The sequence below is a fragment of the Rhyacophila brunnea genome, unplaced genomic scaffold (assembly GCF_057557595.1).
Source record: "Rhyacophila brunnea isolate RB1 unplaced genomic scaffold, BYU_Rbru_1.0 scaffold_9, whole genome shotgun sequence".
Taxonomy (NCBI): Eukaryota; Metazoa; Arthropoda; class Insecta; order Trichoptera; family Rhyacophilidae; genus Rhyacophila; species Rhyacophila brunnea.
In genome coordinates, this window is record NW_028233361.1 from 28795122 (window position 1) to 28818055 (window position 22934).

The 22934-nt window shown below is 30.6% G+C and overlaps 1 protein-coding gene across 2 annotated transcripts in view; it reads right to left on the reverse strand.

Annotated features, from left to right (window-relative positions):
• LOC147063490 (uncharacterized) overlaps window positions 1–16820 on the reverse strand; it is a 221739-nt gene extending 204919 nt beyond the window's left edge. For both annotated transcript variants that reach the window (XM_085959553.1, XM_085959554.1), the window contains exon 1: window positions 16432–16820. The gene's annotated coding sequence lies outside the window, so the exon portion shown is untranslated. The remainder of the gene's footprint in view (window positions 1–16431) is intronic.
• Window positions 16821–22934: the final 6114 nt, after the last annotated feature.

A 22934-nucleotide genomic window follows, 5' to 3' on the forward strand; every position in this document is an offset into this window, starting at 1 on the left:
ATGAAATGGGCTAAATTTTGGCTAATTCATGTAATAGTCAAGCCTGTTGCCTTATTCATGAATAAGGTAAATTTTCTGCCGAGTACATGAAGTCGCCAGGGCATGGAATTCTTAAACTGTCAACATGACAGCAGAAAAAGTAAATTTAATACGGATGATTTTATTAGTTATAATTGACATAATATAATATTATTAGGTTAGGTTGGGTTGGGTTAGGTTAGGTTAGGTAAGGTTAGGTTAGGTTTTGAAATTCTGAATTATTCAACTGAATGTCCATTTTGAGGTTAGCTAACAAGTGTCAACAAACTATCAAAAACGTACAATCGACCATTGCATGTACGATACCCAAGCACGAATCAAATCGCGAAAATACATTTTAATAAAATTCATCCGTTATCATATTATAGTTCTAGTTTTTTTGCGCATAGTAAATGGATATGAACGTCATTTTAGTTATTGATTGGTATATTTTTATATTATAATCAATGACATCTGACACATTTCATTTGGTTAGTTTGATTAGTTGCAAAAAATACCACCGTAGCGCTACTATCTAATCTGTCCAATGCATGAACAAGGCAGAAAAATTACTGCGGAATTCATGCACTCACCAGATATTTTGTCTAATTCATGAATAAGGCAACGGGCTTGCATTTTTCATGATTTAGGCAAAATTTAGCCCATTTCATGTAATAGTCAATTTCGCACATTCGGCGTAACATATACACTTTTTTATAATGAATTTAAAAGCTCTGCCAATACTTATAGTAATAAAGAATATAATATTCTTCTGTATTTATTAAAATATTTACGTTATATCAAATTGAATGTACGTATTTAAAAGATGAATAACCGCGTTTCGTCATTTTGTTAACTTGATGATTTATTATTATACTTTTAAGATTTCTTGGCGATCGTTTTTAGATAGTTATTATAATATATTAATAAAATCTAAGACCGATCCATTGGTGGAATTATCATTAAAAACATTGTATTGAAATATTATTAAGTAATATCAGACATAAATAAAGTATACCCAATCGTTGTAATAAAATATGCTAATCAATTCATAATCGGCGGAATAACAAAAAATATTGAGCGTAACTATTATGCATTAAAGTGGATAGCCAAAAAGAGCCTCGGGTTAATTTATGAAATAATATTTTGTATCATGTCACCGTAATTTCCGCTAAATTAAAGGAATTAAGGACCAAGAAAAATATACATTCAGATATAGTTATCGACCTGTTTATTTACCCTATGTTTATCATAGGGATTAAATTAAATTATTAGATTCTTTTTGTATACCTACATATATTTAAAGTAGTAATATATATATATTTTTAAGGAAAACAAAATTTATGAAGGGTTAATTTTATTACTTATTGGAAACGTAATTTATTAGAAATAAATTATTTTTATTTATTCGTTCATTGGCCTTTATAATATGGTGTGAATGTTGGCCGCCTCGTGGATACGTTTATTAATAGATTATTGTGTTATAACAAGTCAAAATTTGTGGCTTATGAGTTTATGACTAATTTTGATGGAGGTAAATGCTAGAAAGGCTCACATGTAGTTGTAATATAAAGAGCAAGAAGAAAAAGAGCATGTTCTGATGATTTTATTCGTGCATACAGTTCATTAAATGAATTTTTAACTTAAACTTTATATTAAAAAAAAATGATATATAAAAAAAACTATAAATAATATGCATTAATCATATGAGATTTTTCAACTTACGTTTGACCCAGCGTAAGGACTTAAGGACAGGTTAAGCGAATTGTTAACAACCATTCTTCTTTTGCTATATCCTATCTTTATTTCCTCTCAGTGAATGCATATAGTATACTCTGCTTAAGAGCGACTTATTACTTACTTGTCAGTAAAAACAAATAAATTGAATCAATATGTTTTCATATAAAATCGCATTTTAAAATTTACATAGAAGAAATCAATGCTGTTATAATATTTATCATTGAATAATTGATAATCAATTATTTACTAAATATCCGATAAAAGTTTCCCGTGATATATATTATTGAACAAGTTTTAGCATGACCTTTTAATAGTAGTACTTATTTATTTTATTGCAACTAAAAAGGTTGGAAAAACTTTTACAAATATGAAAATGGGAAAATAATAGTTACAGATTGGAGTCAGTAAAATGCATTGATGGAAGGAGACATCTCTGGTTCTATGATGTAAAAGAAGAGAGATGGAAAATTATTTTATTGAAAACGTACAGTGAAAGAAAAAAACTAATTATTTAATACAAGGATGTTGAAATTGTTATATTATTGAAGAATGATAAAAAATGCATTAGAAAGAAATCATTTCCATATATGGTGAAAAAAAAAATCATAGTTAATTAGCTATGTAGGTTTAAATAATTAGAAATTTCGATTGAAATTAATGTAGAGTCGACGAGCCAAGACAATTCGAAATTCGTGACACAGCCAAAGAATGGGAAAAATACATTGCACTTGTCACGACTGACCCTATTGAAAATGGAGTTTCATAAAAATGTATATGAACAATAATAATTTAATGTGAACATTATTGAGCCGTGTTCGTAATAATGTTACAGTATGCCTACGTGTATTTTTATTGAGTCAATAAAAAGATTTATGTTTGAATTATACCGGATCCAATATAAAATCACAGTGATTTCAGAATGCAAACAGCGATATTATAACCACAGATACATCGATGACCTCATGCTTTGTGATGCTGATTTGAGTGGTATAACCAATGACAATAATATGGACGAATCATCTGGAAAAGAAAATGACACTCACTTTATTGTCGGGTCTGCCGAATGGCATAATCTGTTCTAACGCCATTACAATAAAGATGATATTGCTATAAATTCCTGATGCTTTTTGTTGGGTCTGCCGAATGGTTCGGTTCGAACGGGTTTGCTCAAATGAACATTGACATTAGAATCACTGCTCTAACGCCATTATAATAAAGGTCATATTGCTATAAATTCCCGATGCGTGATATCGCATAATGGAGATTGCGTGACGTCTACCTATACATGCGAATGCGCGAATTTACTTGCTAGCTACTGTATTGAGTGCGTCGTCCATTAATAATGTCATTGGGTATAACATAATAATATTTAACTAATAATGTATCCACATCACTGAGTGGATGGTGAGCATTTGTTTCAGAGATCGTGGATGCAGGTTCGAATTCCACAACTAGAATTATTATAAATTAGGTTTTCATTTTTTCCCCGAAAAATTGAACGAATGTTTTTCGTTTTTCGTAAAAAAAAAAAATGATAATTTAACTTCCAATAATATGTATATGCATCACTGACATGCGGTGATGTTTGCTTGTAGAAATGTTAGATGTTTACATAAGTATTGATCGAAAATTCGTTATTTGGTTCATAATATAATAATTAAAATAAAATATGTAGTACGCATTTCACATAGTTTAATACTAATAAATGACCCATTGTTAACTCTTAAAAATATAGAATACTGTAACTATTTACAGAAACAAATTTTAAAGTAGTCATGAAAATTGTTATTTACATAGAACATACAAAATATCTTTGGTGCAGTCGTCGTTCATGCACGCTCACAAAAAGCACATTTTTCACACCAGCTCCGGGCTCTTTACCACTAGGCTACCGGCGTAACAAATCAAAATATTTATACTTACCTGGACGTAACCCAAAATCTGAGTGATATTTGTTTGTATTCTACGTATCATATTTTCATGGAAACTGTAGATATAGTTTTTTTAATATCTGGTGTGTGTTAAACACTGAATATAACAAAAAAACAAGTGAAGTCTTGCATTAAATGGCAGGTCACGGTCATTATTATTAAAGTATCCATTTATCTTTTAATATAGTCGTATCACTTTATGTTAACGACATAAGTAACGCATTTATTTTTAATTTACATAATATACGACACGTATTTTATATTATCAAGCGTTATTACGACTATTAATTAAAAACTATATTATTTAATAATAATTGTAGACACACGTAGGATATACGCCAAGGACCTTTAGGATAATAGTACAATACTACATCAACAATCCACGGTGGCCATTTGAAAAGCTCTTATCAAAGGAGCAATGCAAAAATTAATAAACCGAAGTATCCATTCAAAACAGTACAAGCGCTCGCTCGCCAGTTCGTCGCCTCGGGCTAAAACGTTTCAAAATAGAAAGACACTGCATACTATTATTTAATATTAAGATCCGATGTAAACATATCAGTTACATATCATTTCAGTGACCGTATTCCTATATCGGTAAATACACAGCCAGTCGTTGACACTGGACTGTCAATTTGACTTATTGTGATATTTTAAGTAAGTAAATAATGTTTTTGACAAAGTTCTACTTTTTTTTACGATTTTTATGTAATTCGTTTATCAACTTTTCAATAGTCACTTTCATCAAAAGGTTTCTATACTTATGGGAGTCAAAAATAAATATTAGTCGTTCATTTGACAACAGTAAAAAACACTCAATCGATTACAAATACCTGATATTTGCATTTATCATGCATGGTTGTTCTTGCTCTAAAAGCTGTACGTATTCAAAAATAGTGTTATTCAATAAATTTGGACTATAATAATTGTTAACATAAGAAATATTTACAGTCATGGTAAGTTGCTTCGTTTCTCGTTAAATAAATTTTGAATTATTGAGTTGTCGGCACTTTGGCATCATATTATGAAGCACTAATCACGACCGCCTTTTATGGTTGCCAAGTAACATGCGATCCCTCGTCATATTGGATAAATAGTCATTTAATTAGTCAGAAAATACACTAAAAATAATTATATATTTTTTTTTAATTTTTAAGTAAAATAGTGACGCAGGATTTTTTTTAAAGTATTACGTTGTGGTGTGTGTTTATCTCAATCAACTGGTCGAATCACCACGCCGGACCCCTTCAAGTCCATGGCCCCAGGCTAGAGCCCATCCATTGAAGGGACCATGTAGTAGATAATATTATAATCAACTTATATGAAATATAATACTTAATGTCCAGTATTGACAAATCGGTTGTGGTGCAGTTTTAATTTTAGGTAAGTAAAATATACAGCTCACCCACTCTACGTTAGTATTGAATACAAATAACACTAATTAATTACTACATTCATTTTTTTTGAAATAAATCTGTCATCTGTATAAAAATACTAAGTACACGAACAACGTGTTTATAACTAAATCGGATTGTTGTGTGACACAAACGTTACATATAAACATCTCAAAATACGTCTAACGATTTTAATATAATACAATATGATGACCATTTGTTATTACATTACAAACGGCATTCTACGAGGTACCTACATAAATAGCGGTTTAACAAAAAAGTATTATTATCATTTTAGTGAAAGCCATAAAAGAAAATATTCCACCAAAGTTGCGCATGCGTACGGATACTGAACTGGCTCGTTACTGATGTGTGTGAATCGACATTTAAGGTCCACTTGAATGCAATTGTTGCGAGTTGAACCAGTGATAAGGCCGGGAGATAGCACGCGGGTCGGTCGGCGGCGAGATGAATAAGATATTCGATCAGATGGACCTTATTTATTGTAGGACAACGCCTACTGGATATTGCGCATACATAAGGATGTCATATTGAAAGAAAAGTTTCGATACTCGGAATCGGTATCGAATCGTAACATACGGTAGTAACGATGTCAGAGTATTGAAATATCGCTCAAAAATTATTACCTGTGAATGTTTATGTAAAATAGACGAACTGGACATTATCTATCTATGTAGGTATATATATGCAAAGTATTTACTTATTAAGATATTTATTCAAAATGTGAGAAAATATTATCGTAGTAGTAAGCATAATGAACTGGAAATATGATGTGTGTCATGTATTTAAGATAGGTAGATTAACGAATTTAAAAGAAGTAATTGAGGTGCTGAGACTTATCCGATGAGTAAATCAATATCAAACTTTTAAACTATGCACTTTTCTAATAACTATTTTCAATATTCTGTAAATGAGGTATTGTTTTAAGATAATTGCATCATATTTGCACACATGAAAGTGAGGTTTCCTAACTTTTTCTTCCTCTTCATTAAGATCTCATGACCGAGGATCGTGTGACTCGGATGATTTGGCTGTCGAACAGCCTTCTGAACGGGTTGACTACACTCCTCTCAGCATTATACAACACACAATGTCTATGGTCACTGGAAAACTGTAAAACCATGTGTTAGTCAGCAGGGGAGGGCAAACTGCGGCCCTCGGGCCGCATGTGGCCCGCCGGGTATTTTTTTGCGGCCCGCCATTATTAATTGTACTTCTGATTACGAATAACTTTTGACAATAGATTAAAATTTGAAGAATTTGTTGTTTCGTAAATGTATTATCTCAGTACGTCTTCCTTGCGTCTCATCTCACACTATGTAACCACTATTTTCTACGTTGAACATCGTGACACATTTAAATACTTTTAACTCCGCGTTGTATGAAAAAAAATATATGCCCATGATATGGTAAAAAGTTTGAATGGATTTCAATTAAAACTCAAGTTATTCCTTCGACAAATATCGAATAACAACGTGGACCACTTATAAATATACCAGAATATAAATTTGAAGAATATGGTAAAATTATTAAAGCCCTGAATGACGATTTTTCACAACGATTTGGCGACATCCGAAAAATTGAGACAAGTTTAGCAATAGTACGCGATCCATTTTCAATAGATGTTGATAGTGTACCGACAGAGCTACAACTTGAGATTACTGATCTGCAGTGTGACACTGATTTAAGAGAATTGCATCGTCGTGAAGAAATCTACAAAGTTTACAATGCCCTTAATTGAGACAAATTCGACCAACTTAAAGATTATGAAAGAAAAATGTTCGTTATTTTTGGATCAACCTATATATGTGAACAAACATTTTCGATCATGAACCTCAATAAAAAATCTTTACGATCAAATATCTCCGATGCCCATTTACAAGCAGTTTTGAGAATATCAACTACAAAATTAACACCTGAATTTAAAAAAAAATGTTAAAAAATGTACAACAGTTTCATTCTTCTCATTAATTTCTTTGTAATGTTTATTTTTCGTGATAATAAATAGTGTATATCTAAAAATGGTATTTTACTTGCGGCCCGCCGCTCATTTTGATATCTTGAATTTGGCCCTCCATCCAAAAAGTTTGCCCCCCTCTGTGTTAGTGCAACAATCCAATGTTTGCTTTATTATTCTGACGCGGCATGTATAAAATACAACAGCGTTGACGACACAGACGGATGATGACTCGTAGGTCAGCACCAAGCATTACTGGCAAGGTATTTATCGCTAGGCTCAAAGTAAGGTTAGGTTAGGTTGTGTGTCTGGGTATGAGAAATGTACCCTAAACTGCATAGTCTAAGATTGAGGCGACGATACTCTGTAAGTAGTAGGAGAGATGAACGTGGAAGTCAGTGCCACCTGCCAGATTTTGTTAACCCACCCCCCTTCCACCGCTTTAACAATCAATAATAAATTATTATAGATATTTTTTTCGATTTTGACCCCCCCCCTAAACCATTGTTCTGTGTGCACGTCTGTAATCTAAGATTACTAATACAATATAAGATATTGATATTTTTAATATTTAAAAGAGGACAAGTCAGACCAAAACATTAAAATAAAATATATTGTTATGCAAATAATAGCAAAATTATATACACCATACTTATGCATATCCATTCAATGATACGAAAAAAAAACTTTTCATAAAAAGCAGTCACATGTTTTAATCATGTTTCATTTATTAATAAGTAAGTAGGTATCTATTAACCGAGCACATAAAACTTTTATAATAATGGGCGACCTAAATGCAAAAATAGGCCAACCCAGACAAGACGAATACTTAGCTACGAAATCAAACGGGTATGGAGAAAGAAACCAGAGAGGCCAGAGATTAACACGTTGGAGGAGGCCTTCACCCGAAGAGGGGTTCTTACAAACCAAACAAACTATTTACATACCATTGTTCAATTTATAAACATTATCTAATAGTATTATATACAAAAATAATAATAAAAACAAATAATAATTAATAAATTATATAAACTAGATAATAAGTAGATAACACAACTATAGATAGATATATATACATAATAAATATATTCATAGGTTATATATATATTCATTAGATATAGTCATTTAACTGTCATTTGCTTTTGTTTGTAAGAAATAAAAAGGCTTTTTATATTATATTATAGGTATCTGGTGACACGAAACTGACATTTTTTATAAATAAATTATTTCTATCATTTGCACTTATCAATAAAATTAATCTTCAAAACCACAATGAAAATTTTAATGTTTTAACGTCAAATCAGGGCAAGATAGTAGTTTAGTAATACACTATAATAGCAATAAATTAATATATATATATGTACATTTAGACAATAAGACATACATTTTGTAATTACCTTTATTAAAATAATTATATAGTATTAGTGGAATATAGAACAAACACGAAAACAACATCTCAATTATTAATGACAGTAAAAAATATATTAAAACATACCTACATTAAAATACTCTCAGGTAATAATTAATGATCTGCGACATTGTTTCTAACACGACTTTCTTAACCTAATGAATGAATTTGGATTAGGTGATTACGAATATTAAACTATTTGCTTTTGGCTCACTTTTTAGTGTGTACCTACCTGTAGTTCTTACACAAATAGTTTTAGAAAATACACCGCCTAACTTAGTAAGAAAGTAAGTGACTTCAATAATTAATCTAGTTTTTTTTAGTTACGTATAATTTATTAAAACGTGACATTCTTGTTTTGATTACGAAGAGAAACTAATTACAGATTTTCTGACATATTAATTTGGTAAGTAGGCTACATGTGTTTTAATATGATATCACTGACTATATTTTGTAGACTAGTATGTAGCTCATGTTTTTATGAAAATTATGTTACGTTGAAAGCTGCTATAACTTGAAAGAAACGTAAATGTGTTTAGAATTTTAAATGCCATTTTACAAAAAAATAAAATCTTGTACGTTTTCAAAACTACTACAATTACATATATTACAGATGTAGAGAACTCAAGACGACATACCTTATAGTTGAAAACCACAGAACAGATAATACATAGAATACCGATAGGCTATATTCAATACGCCGCATGTTGATGCAGGGTTTTTGAATGTGTGAGTGTCCTACGAAAATGAAGCACGCATTATGCACGTGCAATAGTGTGTGTAATACACCAACATTAAATGAGCGTAAATGCATAAACCGAAAGCAGTTTTCAGTATTCGACGTACAACGTATTCTTGACACCCGTTAAGTATTTCAGTTCCCATTATTTTTTGAGTTCCCTGTTGAAAACATATGTTGTAAAGTGAAAACTCGTTTCTTCTTATGGTCCTTGCAAGGATAATCGAAGTAAAAAGGGTTTTTATAGAAAGTGAATCTTTTTGTTACACGTGAACTAGATTTTAACAATAATTGTAGAATAGTAAAACTGTCACCTAATTGGTAACTTTATGAGGATCTGATCAGTTACATAAAAGATTGATAAGAAGGTGCATAAACACATTAAAAACCTAAATAATAGTTGGTAGTAGTTTGTATAAACACAGTGCAATGATATCTTTACTAAATACTAGGTTTTTCGAGCTAACGAGACATAATCTAGCATAGTTATTATCGTGTCCGGAATATTGTACTTACACAGTTGGCCGTATCGCACTATTATATAATTATATTATTAGGTTTTGACGATTTATACTCTTATCGAGTGAATTATTTGTGATAAGGTAGGGGTTTTTTATAAACACTTCAACTATTCATAATTTGTTTGTTATATTTTTTACTGTGATCCTTGACTTAAGAGGTAGGTGATAAAGTTTTAACCTACTTTATTGTATTAATTTATTATATAAGTTAGAGTTAACTTTACCCGTTGTCAGTGTGTATTTGTCTTTTGGTGATTGCACATAATACCTGAAGATGCCGAAAGGCGAAATCCGGGTCGCATAAAATTACTCAAATGGAATAGTACAAAACTTAAATCCATTAGAATTTAATAATATATTTTTAATTAATAGTACGGGCAAAAAAGAAATAAATTAGTGATAATTAATTACCTTCTCCAAATTTAGATGGATAATAAACTAGCCGCGGACACCATTTAATTACATAAAAAAATTGTCAGAAATAGGTTATGTAACTAATCTTCCATATTTATTTTATGTGTGTTTAATATAATTAGACTCTATTGTGTTGCTTTTTTTATTATGATTTTCATGATATTTTATCTTAGTATCTAAGTATCAGTCTTGAAGTCTAATTTGGAATATTTATTCATGGAAATAATTGCAATTGAATGTGTACGTGTTAGATTAAATTAGTCGACATGAGATTCAACGAGATACTGAGACTTATAATATAGGAGATAAGTCGCTAGGAATAGCTATGCCACGCGACCGTACGTCATAATTTATCAGTCAGAAGGAATCTAAATTCAATTAGATTTCCATTAAAGTGGTCGTACGGCGTATGGGGCGTGTGTACAATGAGGTAGGAGTGCTAACTTAGCATTCGAAGCCTGCCGGGGGCGCTTCTGAAGCACCTTTTTACCTATTGTAATAGTTACTTCACAATGCCTGGTATGCAATAATTCCTTTAACACACATAATTGGAAACACATCAGAGAAATTTTTACAAGCAATAGAAAAAAATACGACCCCCAGCGGAATTTAAGCCAGTGCCCCTGAGATTTGCACCCATATGCCCTAACTACTAAAACTTAACTGTGTGAATCCTATCTAATTGCGATGGAGTTACCTAGTGCTATTACAATTCTCACTAAAGTGCTTTCTAAATTTCGTTGTTGTATATAATAAAAACGTCTATAATTTGAAAACACTTCACAAGATTTTTCTAGTGGTTATATTATTCTCTGAGGTATTTTAAAATTATATACATAAATGTTCAATAATGAATGATTCTTAAACGTTCTAATTATTCGTTGAATAAAAAAATAAGTTTTCTTTAACTTTAAAGAATTTACTACTTATAGCATATACCTATATAATAATAAAAAATGAGTGTCTGTTTATCCGTTTGTTCAATAATAATAACTGAAAAACTACTGAATCAAAATAGATGAAACTTGGATAACAATATGAAGTGGGATGCAAATAGAGAAGCGCCGGGAATGGGACAACAGGACGCCAGGACAATTGGACGCCGCACTGTCGTAAACACGTATACAGAACGTAGACGAGAAATTTTAATCAGTTTCTATCTACTACTTAGTAGTTTTAATTCATTTTACTCTTAACATAATGTTTTTTTATTGCGGATTGAGAATTACCATGCCTAAGGGCTTTATATAAAATAAAAAAACTCTTTTTTTGTTGGAACTTAAACATATGCACGATTAAATCACTATTTACGTGTGCATTTTTAAATTCTCACCAACTATTAAATCATAAGATAATAATTTATATATAAATAATATTATTAAATATTTTTTAAAGTACCTATAAGTACCTAACGTATATTTAATTTTGAATTGCGTGGCGTCCAGTTGTCCCGGCGCCAAATCGTCCTAGACCCGAAGCGCCAGCTTATAAATTGAATAATTAATAATACGAATCAATCTATTTCTTCATCGTATATATTTGTCTATTTATTCTTTCCGTATTTTACGCGGACGAAGTCATGGGTGATTGATAGTTTTTATTTATATAATACATAGGTAAAACTATATCTTTCAACCATAATGGATTTCGTAAAATGTATGCAATTAATAAAACTTGTGTTTTTGTAATTATTAATGAAACAATATTAATTTTTAATCGCGTAGTTAACCTGCGGTTCATTTTTAAACAATATTTGTCTTAAAATAACTCTGACTAAATACCTACTGTCTTGATAAAAATGATGTTCAATTCATTGATTACCAAAATACCATGTTTGATTGAAAGATAGTAAATCGAAATATTATTGTTTTCTGTACTTGTGTATACTCAGCTTTTTAGACACCTGCTGACATTATTATTAAATGATTTTTATATCAGGCAATTACATAGAAACGTCAGGTGGTAAAAAAATATTAAGTTACAATAATTATCACACCTTGCAATACCAGCATGTTGATTTATCCTTGACGAGCGATTATTGTTTCAACAATAGATGTTCTAATAATCTAATGCAAATGGAATAAATCTACTTTGTATTTATTTTTAAAAGACCAATTTTCATTGAATTGAGTTCGATCTCATCTCATTGTTTATGAATTTTAATTATCGTGAATATTAATATTAATAATTAATAATCAGCGCATCTATTCTATACACAATACTGCTATCGGCAGATATTGAGGATAGTTTTGTATCGAAGTATTAGCAATTATTGTAACAATTACAATAAGTTAGTTGTAATTGTTACAATAAGTGCTATGTTTTAACAGTACCTCACTTGGGTGTACTAAATTTTAGAGCGAGATATACAGTTTTGACCGTTTAGGCGGTTAAATTATTGTAACAATTATAATACTTCGATACAAACATATGAAATACTACCCCCGATAGCTGCCGATAACAGTCTTGTGTATATAATAGATGCGAATTAGTCGTTTACGGAGTGGTTTTAGGATATGAATACGTACCTAATCTAATAATATAATGCTGTTCTAATGAATAACACAGTATAATAGAAGTAACTGTAGAATGATAGGTTCATAACGATTTTACCTGTGACGCTATTTTTTCCCAGTGTCATAGTTAAACATATTGGGTCATGCAAAAATCTTGCAAGGCCTCCTGAATATTTTCAAATGTGACATGTTATAATTGGATGGAACGAAATGGTTTTTAATATGATTGTTATTTTAAAATAAAAAGTTGACGGTAAAATCGATGAATTCACTTGAATATTGTATGATTAAAACTGCAGGGTGAATACGCTACGATCCGCATGACTTGGCAGGAAACCATCAACTTATAATTACAATGTATCTTGCAACATAATATTGTTAAAATTGCAAATCAAGCGATGTATGTGAATCAATCAAATTTCAACAAAGCTAATTTAGCAAAAATAATTCAATAATTATATTAATCAATTATTTATAATTTACAAAACGATTTATCATGATATGCACAAAAGTTGTTTATATGAAAATCAATCTTGCCTTATTATTAAAAACTGCTTAATTGTTCAAATTAAAATCAATAATTTATAAACGAGCCATGCATTACACAATAAACCTAATAAGCATGATTATCAAAATATTCAAGTAGTGATAGGAGCATTTTCTATTGTATAGAATCACTATAAAAGATACTCATTGCATGAAATGAATATGTCAGTCAGTTATCAAAGATTTAACCGTAAGGTTATCGTGTCGCTCCGCCCGATCGCACTTCGCAATTCATCAGAACGCATACTCGTGATTTCACTCAGCTAAATTATAATCTGTAAACGTACCTATAATAATTAAACTAATATTTATTTGGAAAGAGATAATAAAACCAGGGTTTATTTCATTCACGCATCAATCTTCTTATTATTGGAGTCAAACCAACCTACCCTCCGGTTCCTTATTCCATCTAACTTCCGATAAAACCAAGGAACACAACGTTAATAGGAACTGGCTTGCCCTAGCGTCAAGGCTAAATATCTCATATGACTGAACTTCTGAGCATACCTATAATGCTGCAGAATTACGTTTTAAATATATCGATCCTAACTTTACTTATATGACTGAAATCACTGGATCTGAAAGGCATGAATCATTGCTATTTGCTATTGATTATTATTTTGATTATTTTTATTAAGTACCTACGTCTACGAAAATTATTAACACCTTAAAAACCAACACTAAATTAAATACACATATTATATGTTTTTCGTTTAATATAGCATTGCAAATAGCATTCGGCATTTGGATGCTGTTTTATAAAACTCGTGATTCAGATTAATGTTACATCAAGGTTAACACATTTTTTTGCGCTACGATCACATCGCTTAATGGATCTATAATAATATTCTTGGGAATATAAACATGCAATGTTTTTCTAATATAGTATTATGATATTTTCTTGATTACTACAAGTGTATGTCCATTACTAATCTAATATATATTTCACTCGTCTGAAGTGGTGTAGTGTTAAATTAAAATAACAGCGGGGCATCGTATTCCTCTTAACTACATATTAAAACGTTTAGTAATAAACTGCCAACGAATACCTAGTAAATATTTTGATTTGTATACTTACCAAAAAAATAATGAAATCGATTGTTATTCTTCTTTTTACCTACCGCATTTTATCGCTACCCTAATAATAGCAATAATAAAAGTCCACCATCTACATAAGCTAGCGATGGTAAACTTTTTATGGTTACATTTACGTTTTTATATTGTAAAAAATATAAATTATGAACAGCATTATCTACAAATTAGTTGTATTATTATAAGTTTACATTTATCGCAATTATTACAAGTGCTACTTACTTAACTTGTCCCCAGTGGCGGCTCTTCTACTTTTTATGTGGTGGGGCTTAGCCATCAATTATTAAATATATATACCTACATAATCATAATAATATGATTTTATAAATGAGGAAATAATAATTATTATAGACTAACCATTACCAGTTTTGAACAACGAGATACAGCGAGCGTTTTTACTCACCTAGGGGTTATTTTATTCACTCCCCAGTATGCGTATACTAACGCTAATGCATTCAGATACTTTGTAAAACGACATTTGTAGGTACCACGGCTAAGTGACCCCGGTATGCGTAAAATAGACGTCATAGATTTCTTAATTCGTACATAGGTATCACGGTGAAATAGGGCATAGGTATTTAATTTAGTTAATTACTTTGATACCGCATAATCATCATTATGCTATTACACAATTTACAATCATTGCTTTATTTATTTGTATAATAATAAATATCTCTATAAAATTGGGATGGGTTTAGTTGGATAAAATAAATTAAATAGTTGATTTAAACATATAATTAAGTAGGTAGATATATTATGACAATGATAAAAATATCGGACGTGTATTTTTGACACAATAACGATGTGGGGATGGTCCCTACGAACCCTTAAGGCAGAGCCGCCCCTGCTTGTCCATATAATATGTTTACAGTATATCCCAACATCATATAAAATTACACATAGTGTTGAACGACCATCTAAATGCGATGTTTCTTCATATACAAGTCAAAGATAGCACCGCCCAATAACGCTTCAACAATTAATGCAGCAGTGCAAGTCTGATGGATTGAGTTTTTTTTTATTATTAATAAGTATATTCAATTTATTTCGTTTACAACTATTCAGTGCTAGCAGAAATTCTGTGTGTGCCATAAGTGGCACGCATGTCATAGATTCGCTATCGCTGGCCTAGGTCGAACAGTTATATATAGGTAAATCATTCTGCACTGGCACCATATGCAATTTTCATGTTTACTTGTATTGTTTGTTAAAATGCATGTTTCAATGCTAGTACTCATTATCAATACAAATGCGAGTCGCTATTATCGTATCCATGATGCCACTGTTTCGAAATTTATCTATATCTATGGTTTACATATTTTGGGCTCAATAAGGTATTTATTTGCATTCCTCACAAGTCATATAGAAATATGCGTACACCAATCTATAGGAAATATTATATGAATACTGTTGATCAATGGAAACTGAATTTTAAATCCAAATAATAAAATTATATTTTTATACCATTACTATTCCATAGGTATCATTTTTAACGATTCGGATTTTGCCCTTCGAAAACTTTTTAATTCAGTGTTGCCATCTTTTTCTATGCTGATTATAGTGCAAAGGTGTATTACGTCATATAGTACGAGATAACTACAGTACATGGAACATTTTTCGTTTTGAATACTTCAAAATTATCGTATTTTTGAGATAGTTGGCATAAAATTATTGTAAAACTTACTATTTATTATTTTTCGCGTAATTAAAATTATATAGGTAGTATGCACGTTTAGTAACACTGGCTGAAATAAATGAATTATATAATTTACTAAATGAATTACTATAGAACAGGTCAAACATCATTATTTAGAGCGTGTATTCAGTTTAGTTAATAATTCATATACTTATATATGTTTGGAAAGGTCTTCATTCAATGTTTGAAAACTATTATGAACTAACTTATTTGTGGTAAAAAAATAATGATAAACCACTCACAGAATCAAAACAAAAAAAAATGTTTCATTCAGAATTTTAGTGACTCATTAAAAACTTAAATTTTGTTATTTTCGTATAATAAAGTAAACGTAGACTTGGAATCGTCTCTTTCAATGAAAAGTAAATTTAAAATGGATAATGAAGACGATGATCTAAGAGAGAAACTCATTAACTTCAAAGAAAAGCAATGACTCACCACTCCGTGTTTCCAAAAGGCTATAGAAGACACGAAAATGTCAACACCACAACAACATGTCAATGTAAATAACAGGTGTAACCACACCGTGAACAAACACAATAAAAGCAATCTGTCAACAAAACTAAACTGTCAACAAAACCGAACTGTCAAAGATGATCATGGAGCAACTATGCAGAATTATTATTATTACGTATTCAACTCACAAAATCTTAAACGATATCCGAGGTCGTTGAGTCTTTTCATAGACACACTTGTATAAGCAAAGCTTGTATCCGAAAGATTGGTTTTTTTCGTTCGTATTTCGTAATTTCGCAACACTAGTGTAGGTAGAAAATGCACTATACAGGTATCTAACGACGTTCGACCACTTTGGTCGGCCCGCAACTGAAGGTTCGCTTCTAAATGGAAATGAAAAAACCGCCTACTACGGTTTACCTGTGTTTGCCGCCGTGATTCAGTCGGAGATCTCAGGTGGGGAGACGAAGCGATCTGGCGATGCTGTGGCCATATAGAGTTAATAAATAAATCAAAACGCGACTGCGGAATGTAAAGGTTTGATTTTCAAATTGTCGCGGTTTTAATGCGGTTGCAGGTGGAGGTTGTGTACTTATTATTAAATAAGTGATGGCACGGTGCCATATTCGTAGTTAGCATACGTGATGTCATCGAAAATTTACGATTTTGTTCATCTTAATACGTCCCCCAATAAGTTTAATATTGTACAGGTAACTCTAGTTCATCGCGACCCTTAAAAACTTTAAAACTACGAATAATTAGTCAAAAATCTTTACTGTTCATTAGAGAAAACTTAATAAATTAAATTTTAATTATAAACTTGACCATAAAACAACGTTATGTAATAATACGATGAGATCCTTTATCGGATTAACATTTTGTAGCTTTCAAAAAAAAAATTAAGTAAATATATGTTTCACTCGACTTTGAAATCGTTTTAATGTTTCAAATACGTTTTCATGAATTAAAATACTTTAAAATGTACATTATAAAAAAAATGTCTCAAATTGCAAGCTTCGTATTTTTCCGTTAGGGGGCTGCGGTCCGGTGAAGTATTCGCCTTAAGGCAAATCATTTGAAATAATTACAAGATAAAAAGAACTTTTTATATACCACGTTTTTAAATTTTCTGTTGAATCATATAAACTTGTCAATTCTATGTATTAATAAATACTTTTTTTGTAAGTACTTGATAGAAATGCTGAATAAATATAGAATACTAAAATGTCATTTTGACATTTCATATTGATTTCTATAGTAACGGATGTATATATTAATAATTTAGTTCCTCGGACCCCCTTAACAACCAATACTAGTGTTTTACTTTTTAAGAATGTTTTTTTTCCGAAACATCCATACAAAACAGAATTAACTGAAAATGAATTCAATTCTGCCTAAAGATGGCTAAAAGTATTAAAAGAATGCGTTGTCATCGTGTTTTGATATGTTCTAAAAGTTTCAAATGTCTATCTAGTCGGGAAGTTAGTTAAACAAGATTTGTAATGGACAAACAAGAAAAAATTTGTACTGGACAAACAAGAATACGAGATAATAAAAACGTGGTAAAATAGTTGGAATAAATATTTTATTTTTAGGGGACACTAAATTTCAAGTTCCGATGTTAGTAGGTACTAGTTATTGCTTAACTTTGAATGCAGTGTGGTAACCTGTTCTCAGTAAATGAAGATTTTAGATTGCATATTTCATTCATATTAATAAAATTAACGTATAAATTTTTTTTCAAAATTTTAACAAAATATTTGACATAGGTGTGTTACATTAAAAATATTATAAATAACTATCACTACGATCGAAATTCAGAGTGCCACGTCACGGCCTGCCTATATAAGGCTTTGGTTATATCCATAACATAAAAGATACTTACAAAATGTTTAGTCGTAAGGGTGCGCTCTGCGTACCTGCTCGTGGATCGGTTGTTAACAATGTTGTCGTAGAAAATGCGATTCAATTGCTGAAAGATTTTCTTTAAATGTTGAGCTTCTTTCAAGCGTTGAATATATTATAGTAGAAACTCATATTTTCAATAAATAACAATAATTAAATAATTATGTTTTGGTGATGTGTAATAGATCACAAATAAAAGGTTTTTGATTATATGACTAAACATTGATATGCAGTTTATCTGTAAACTTTTTAGTATCTATATTAAAAATAATTACCTGTTGAGATAGACCAAGAAGGTCTTCATATACATATCAGTTATTTTTTAAAACGATTTTAGGTTATATAAAAATGATTAGAAGTCTACATATTCTTACAATAAGCATCCTATCAGGAATATCCATCATATCAGGAAAGAATACATTTTTACGGAAGTACCTTAAATCTATTTTTTTTCACTAAATTCGCCGTTGATTGTTTAGGTATGTAGACAAATCTGTTCAAATATATATATATTATAAGTAATAGGTAAGTATAGGTGTTTTATATTTTTGAGAAAGATATTAAAAATAATTAACATACAATGATTTGCAAAGTGTTTCAATTAATACGTTTGGTGAAAAATTATTTTTAATTTTAAGCCATCTAAACCTAAGAAGCCCATTAACAATGGTAATTCGCCATATTATTGCACTAATACCCAATTTTTATAAGTTGTCGATTAAAAATAATTATAAGTACATATTATAATGGTATCATTGATATTTTTTTTGGAATCCGATTGGTTTTATGTGTCTGCTTATCGATTTAAATGTTGTCATAACAGTGGTAAATAAAACCCAGGAGCAAACAGGCGAGGTGCAGGTGTTTTTTGACCCCATATTAAAAATCAATAAAACGTTTATTGCGTCGTAAAACTTAAACGTAAAAAAACTATGATTTTGATAGTGCTTTCTCTTCCTTAGGTACTTATGTATTTATAATTTTATAAATTAATTAATGAAACTCTTGTTTATTGCCAGTTTGGTAACATAGGTAATATTATAAAGTCGCATCAGACAAAAAGATTTTTGTGGACTTTGATTTCTTTGAGAATGTGAAGCTGTGTGGCCGGAGCCTCTTGTTATTACACATTGTCAAACAATACGTGCATTTTGCGTAGGTTAATTTTATTGGTAAACAGCAACAAATATTAATGATGACGTTATCTGAGGTCAAATATGTTTTAACTATATCTACATCAGTGATTTTCAAACTCAATAACCACATGATCTAATCTAATATTTAAATTAATATTATTTGGTTAGCTTCACCAGTGGCGTTACAAGATGCGCGAGAGGAGCAGTTACCCTGAGCGCAGCTTGGGTAGGGGCGTAGAAGCAGATTTTCGTTGAATGTGCAAGAATAAGTGAACCTGTAAAAGTGAACGGAATCCTAAAATGATAACATTATAAGGGAACGAACCTTCTTATGATTGTAAGAGAAAGTAATTATTATTATCTTTGAAGTGTTTATGTAATACTTACTAAATATTACATTATTGATTGTTTAGGTTTAGACTTTAATCTGATTAATTATATGTAATGTTGAAAATTCACTACATTTCCTTCATAATAAAGTAAATGAAGGTGTATATACAAAAAAAAATCAGGGACCTTAATTTTTTTCAGTTTTGGGAGACCCCACATTTTTGAAAATACTATATAATTATAAATTTTATATTACGTCAGGGGCGCATTTTTCGTCACTGTCGCTGACGCTAAAATATCTTGATACACCTCTGACTTTCACATACATTATGATATTGCACCTATATATAGAAGACATTTCATGCATAAACCAGAAGTATAGGTAAATAACGTATAAACGTAAAATAAATTAGATCAATAGATTTTTAGTAAACATACTCGTACCTACAGTGTGTACATAAATTTATATTCTTTATTAACTTAAACAAAATTACAATAAAATACAACTTGAAATAGTGGGGTAGGTATTACAAAGTTAGGTACAGCAAATAATTAGTGAGAAAATGGCATTCACTTTCTTCCACAATTAAAAAAAAATCGGTGACTAGAATACCAAGATGTCAATTTGTGAGTTAAAATAAAAAGTTATCTATAAGGATTCTTCAGACATTTCAATTATAAGTAGATTAAAATTATTTCATAAGTTGCACGCTAATTAATATTCACTACATAAATACGGATAATCAGAATTCCGCGAACACCTGATGGTGATATTTTAATGGACTGTATTTCTTTGGATCGGTATGACAGACTGGATGACTCCGGGCACTCACCTTTTGTTCTTGGTATGCGGATGAAGTCATTCACTCTGACCTCACGAGTCACATACGCGTATATACTTTTAATATTTATAGTTGTACCTACTACTATTGCACTGTGCGCAACGTTCATGTTATTAAAACATTCTATATTATGGCGTATATCGCTTAAAGTTTAAATTGTTGAATATTGATCTTCACTCGGTCTTTGAAGTACTAAATTGGGTATATCCGGGAGACATATAAATTGAGAATTATTGGTTGGAGGTAACACAGGATTGGTGCAAATACCTGCGTTCAAGTCAAATAAATTACATTTCTATAATTCACGAATCAGAGTGCCTTAATTTTTTAGAGCGGAGCGATAAACTCACGGTTTTCACGAACCCTGGTCCATTTTGAGCCCTGGTTAGAAAGATATCTTAATTTAATAAAAAAAAACTACTAAGCTGTCACAAAAAAATTGTTTGCGTGTCATCTACGACAGAAACAGACTGTTATCACGTCGTGAGTTCATAGTAAGTTCGCCCCACAAATATAAAGCTGCACTGTCTTTTACAATGGTCAAGTCACTTCACTCGTATTACGTCGCACCGACATTTACCAACCTTACGTTTTCTGTAAATTTACACATTTTCAAGTCACTTGATATCACTATCTTTGTTTCGAGCGGTTTGAAAGGGAGTAACATTACATTTGTAGCAGATAATTATCTCCACAATGTTTTGCAGGTTGTCAGTTCTTGTTATTGAATATTCTAATGGTTCTAGCAAATGAGTTCACGTGACGTGCTAACAATCTGTTTCTGGCCTTAGCGACACGAGTGATGTAAAGCCATCTATCGTATAAAGTCTAAAATATACATCTACACATGGATAATAAATTGGACATAGTTGTGCAGAAAGTAGCCAGTCCACAAAAAATAAAAAATGAGATATGATATAGATCAGATGCGATAAGATTTTCTCTAAGAAAATAGCCAAGCCGCAAAAAAATATTCTTGAAATAAAATACTACTTACAATTTTACATTTAGTTCGAGATTATTAATTGTGGACTGGCTACATTTTGCACAACTATGTTCAATTATCCTAAATAATATTATACTTGTTATTTTTATCGATTTTAGCGGTTTTCAAAGAAACTTATTTTTGAACAGTTGGAGAATCATTTTTAAACTAATATATTTATTTTGGCAATGCGTAAACAATACGTAGGTACTTATTTTTTTTTATTTCATAGATCTTTACTGCATATCGATAGAGATTGGACGTATATAAATCAATTAATAGGCCTAGAATATAATATTGTTCGTATTTTTGTTTTCCATTAATTCAGTTAGTAACCAATGACACCTATTGTCTTAAATTGTAAATATTTTATTTATAAAAAGTTTCCGTGAAAATATTATGCATTTTTGCAATTTAATATTTTTTTTCCAAATTACATATTATCTTACTTTGTAATCATGCATGCTGTCCCAAGAAAAATTATTTACGAAAATTAATATAGTTTTTTAGAATTATTTTAATAGCATAATATTATTTTCTATTCTTATTCTGTCTTACTGCGGCCATCTGTTGTAACAATGTGTGTTTAATGTAATGTGGCATTGCAGCGAACTGTAAAAAAGCGAAATCTGTAATATCCGTATAAATAAACTTTGCATAGTAATCGCTAGATGCCATAAAATAATTATATATTTTCGTAGAATTCCATCAAAAAGTTTCTGAAAATCGTTTATGGATAGGTAATATAATTTCATTATTGTAGGGAGAGCTGAAAAGAAAAAATATTAATTAGCATGATTCGCATAGACATTATGATTACAGAATTTTATTATAATTATGTAGGTGGCACTACTATATTTAAGAATAACAACGAAATAGAAAAGTCTAATAAATAGGTATTAAACCTAATTAGAAATATTAAAGTTTTTTTAAATCATTGCCCTGTTAATTTCTACTACATATTAGATTCTAACTAGCATTGCCATACGAGTAGGTAGGTACATAATAACGACACATTAATAACACTTCAATGAAAATTCTTATTTCTACCTATGCGTATTCATAATGGTTTTCCCAATTGTGATCTTAGGTACGCGCAGGCCCAACATGATGACGGATTGGAGAACCAATTGAGCACTGACACGTTTGGAGGCCTTTGAAAACGTTCGCCTATCTATGTGATAAACGCCGCTGAGATACAATATTAGTTATTATATTTTATAGTTAGATTTTGAAAATACGAATCGTTTTATAAATGAAGCGACCGGTTTATCTGCTTCGTGGAAA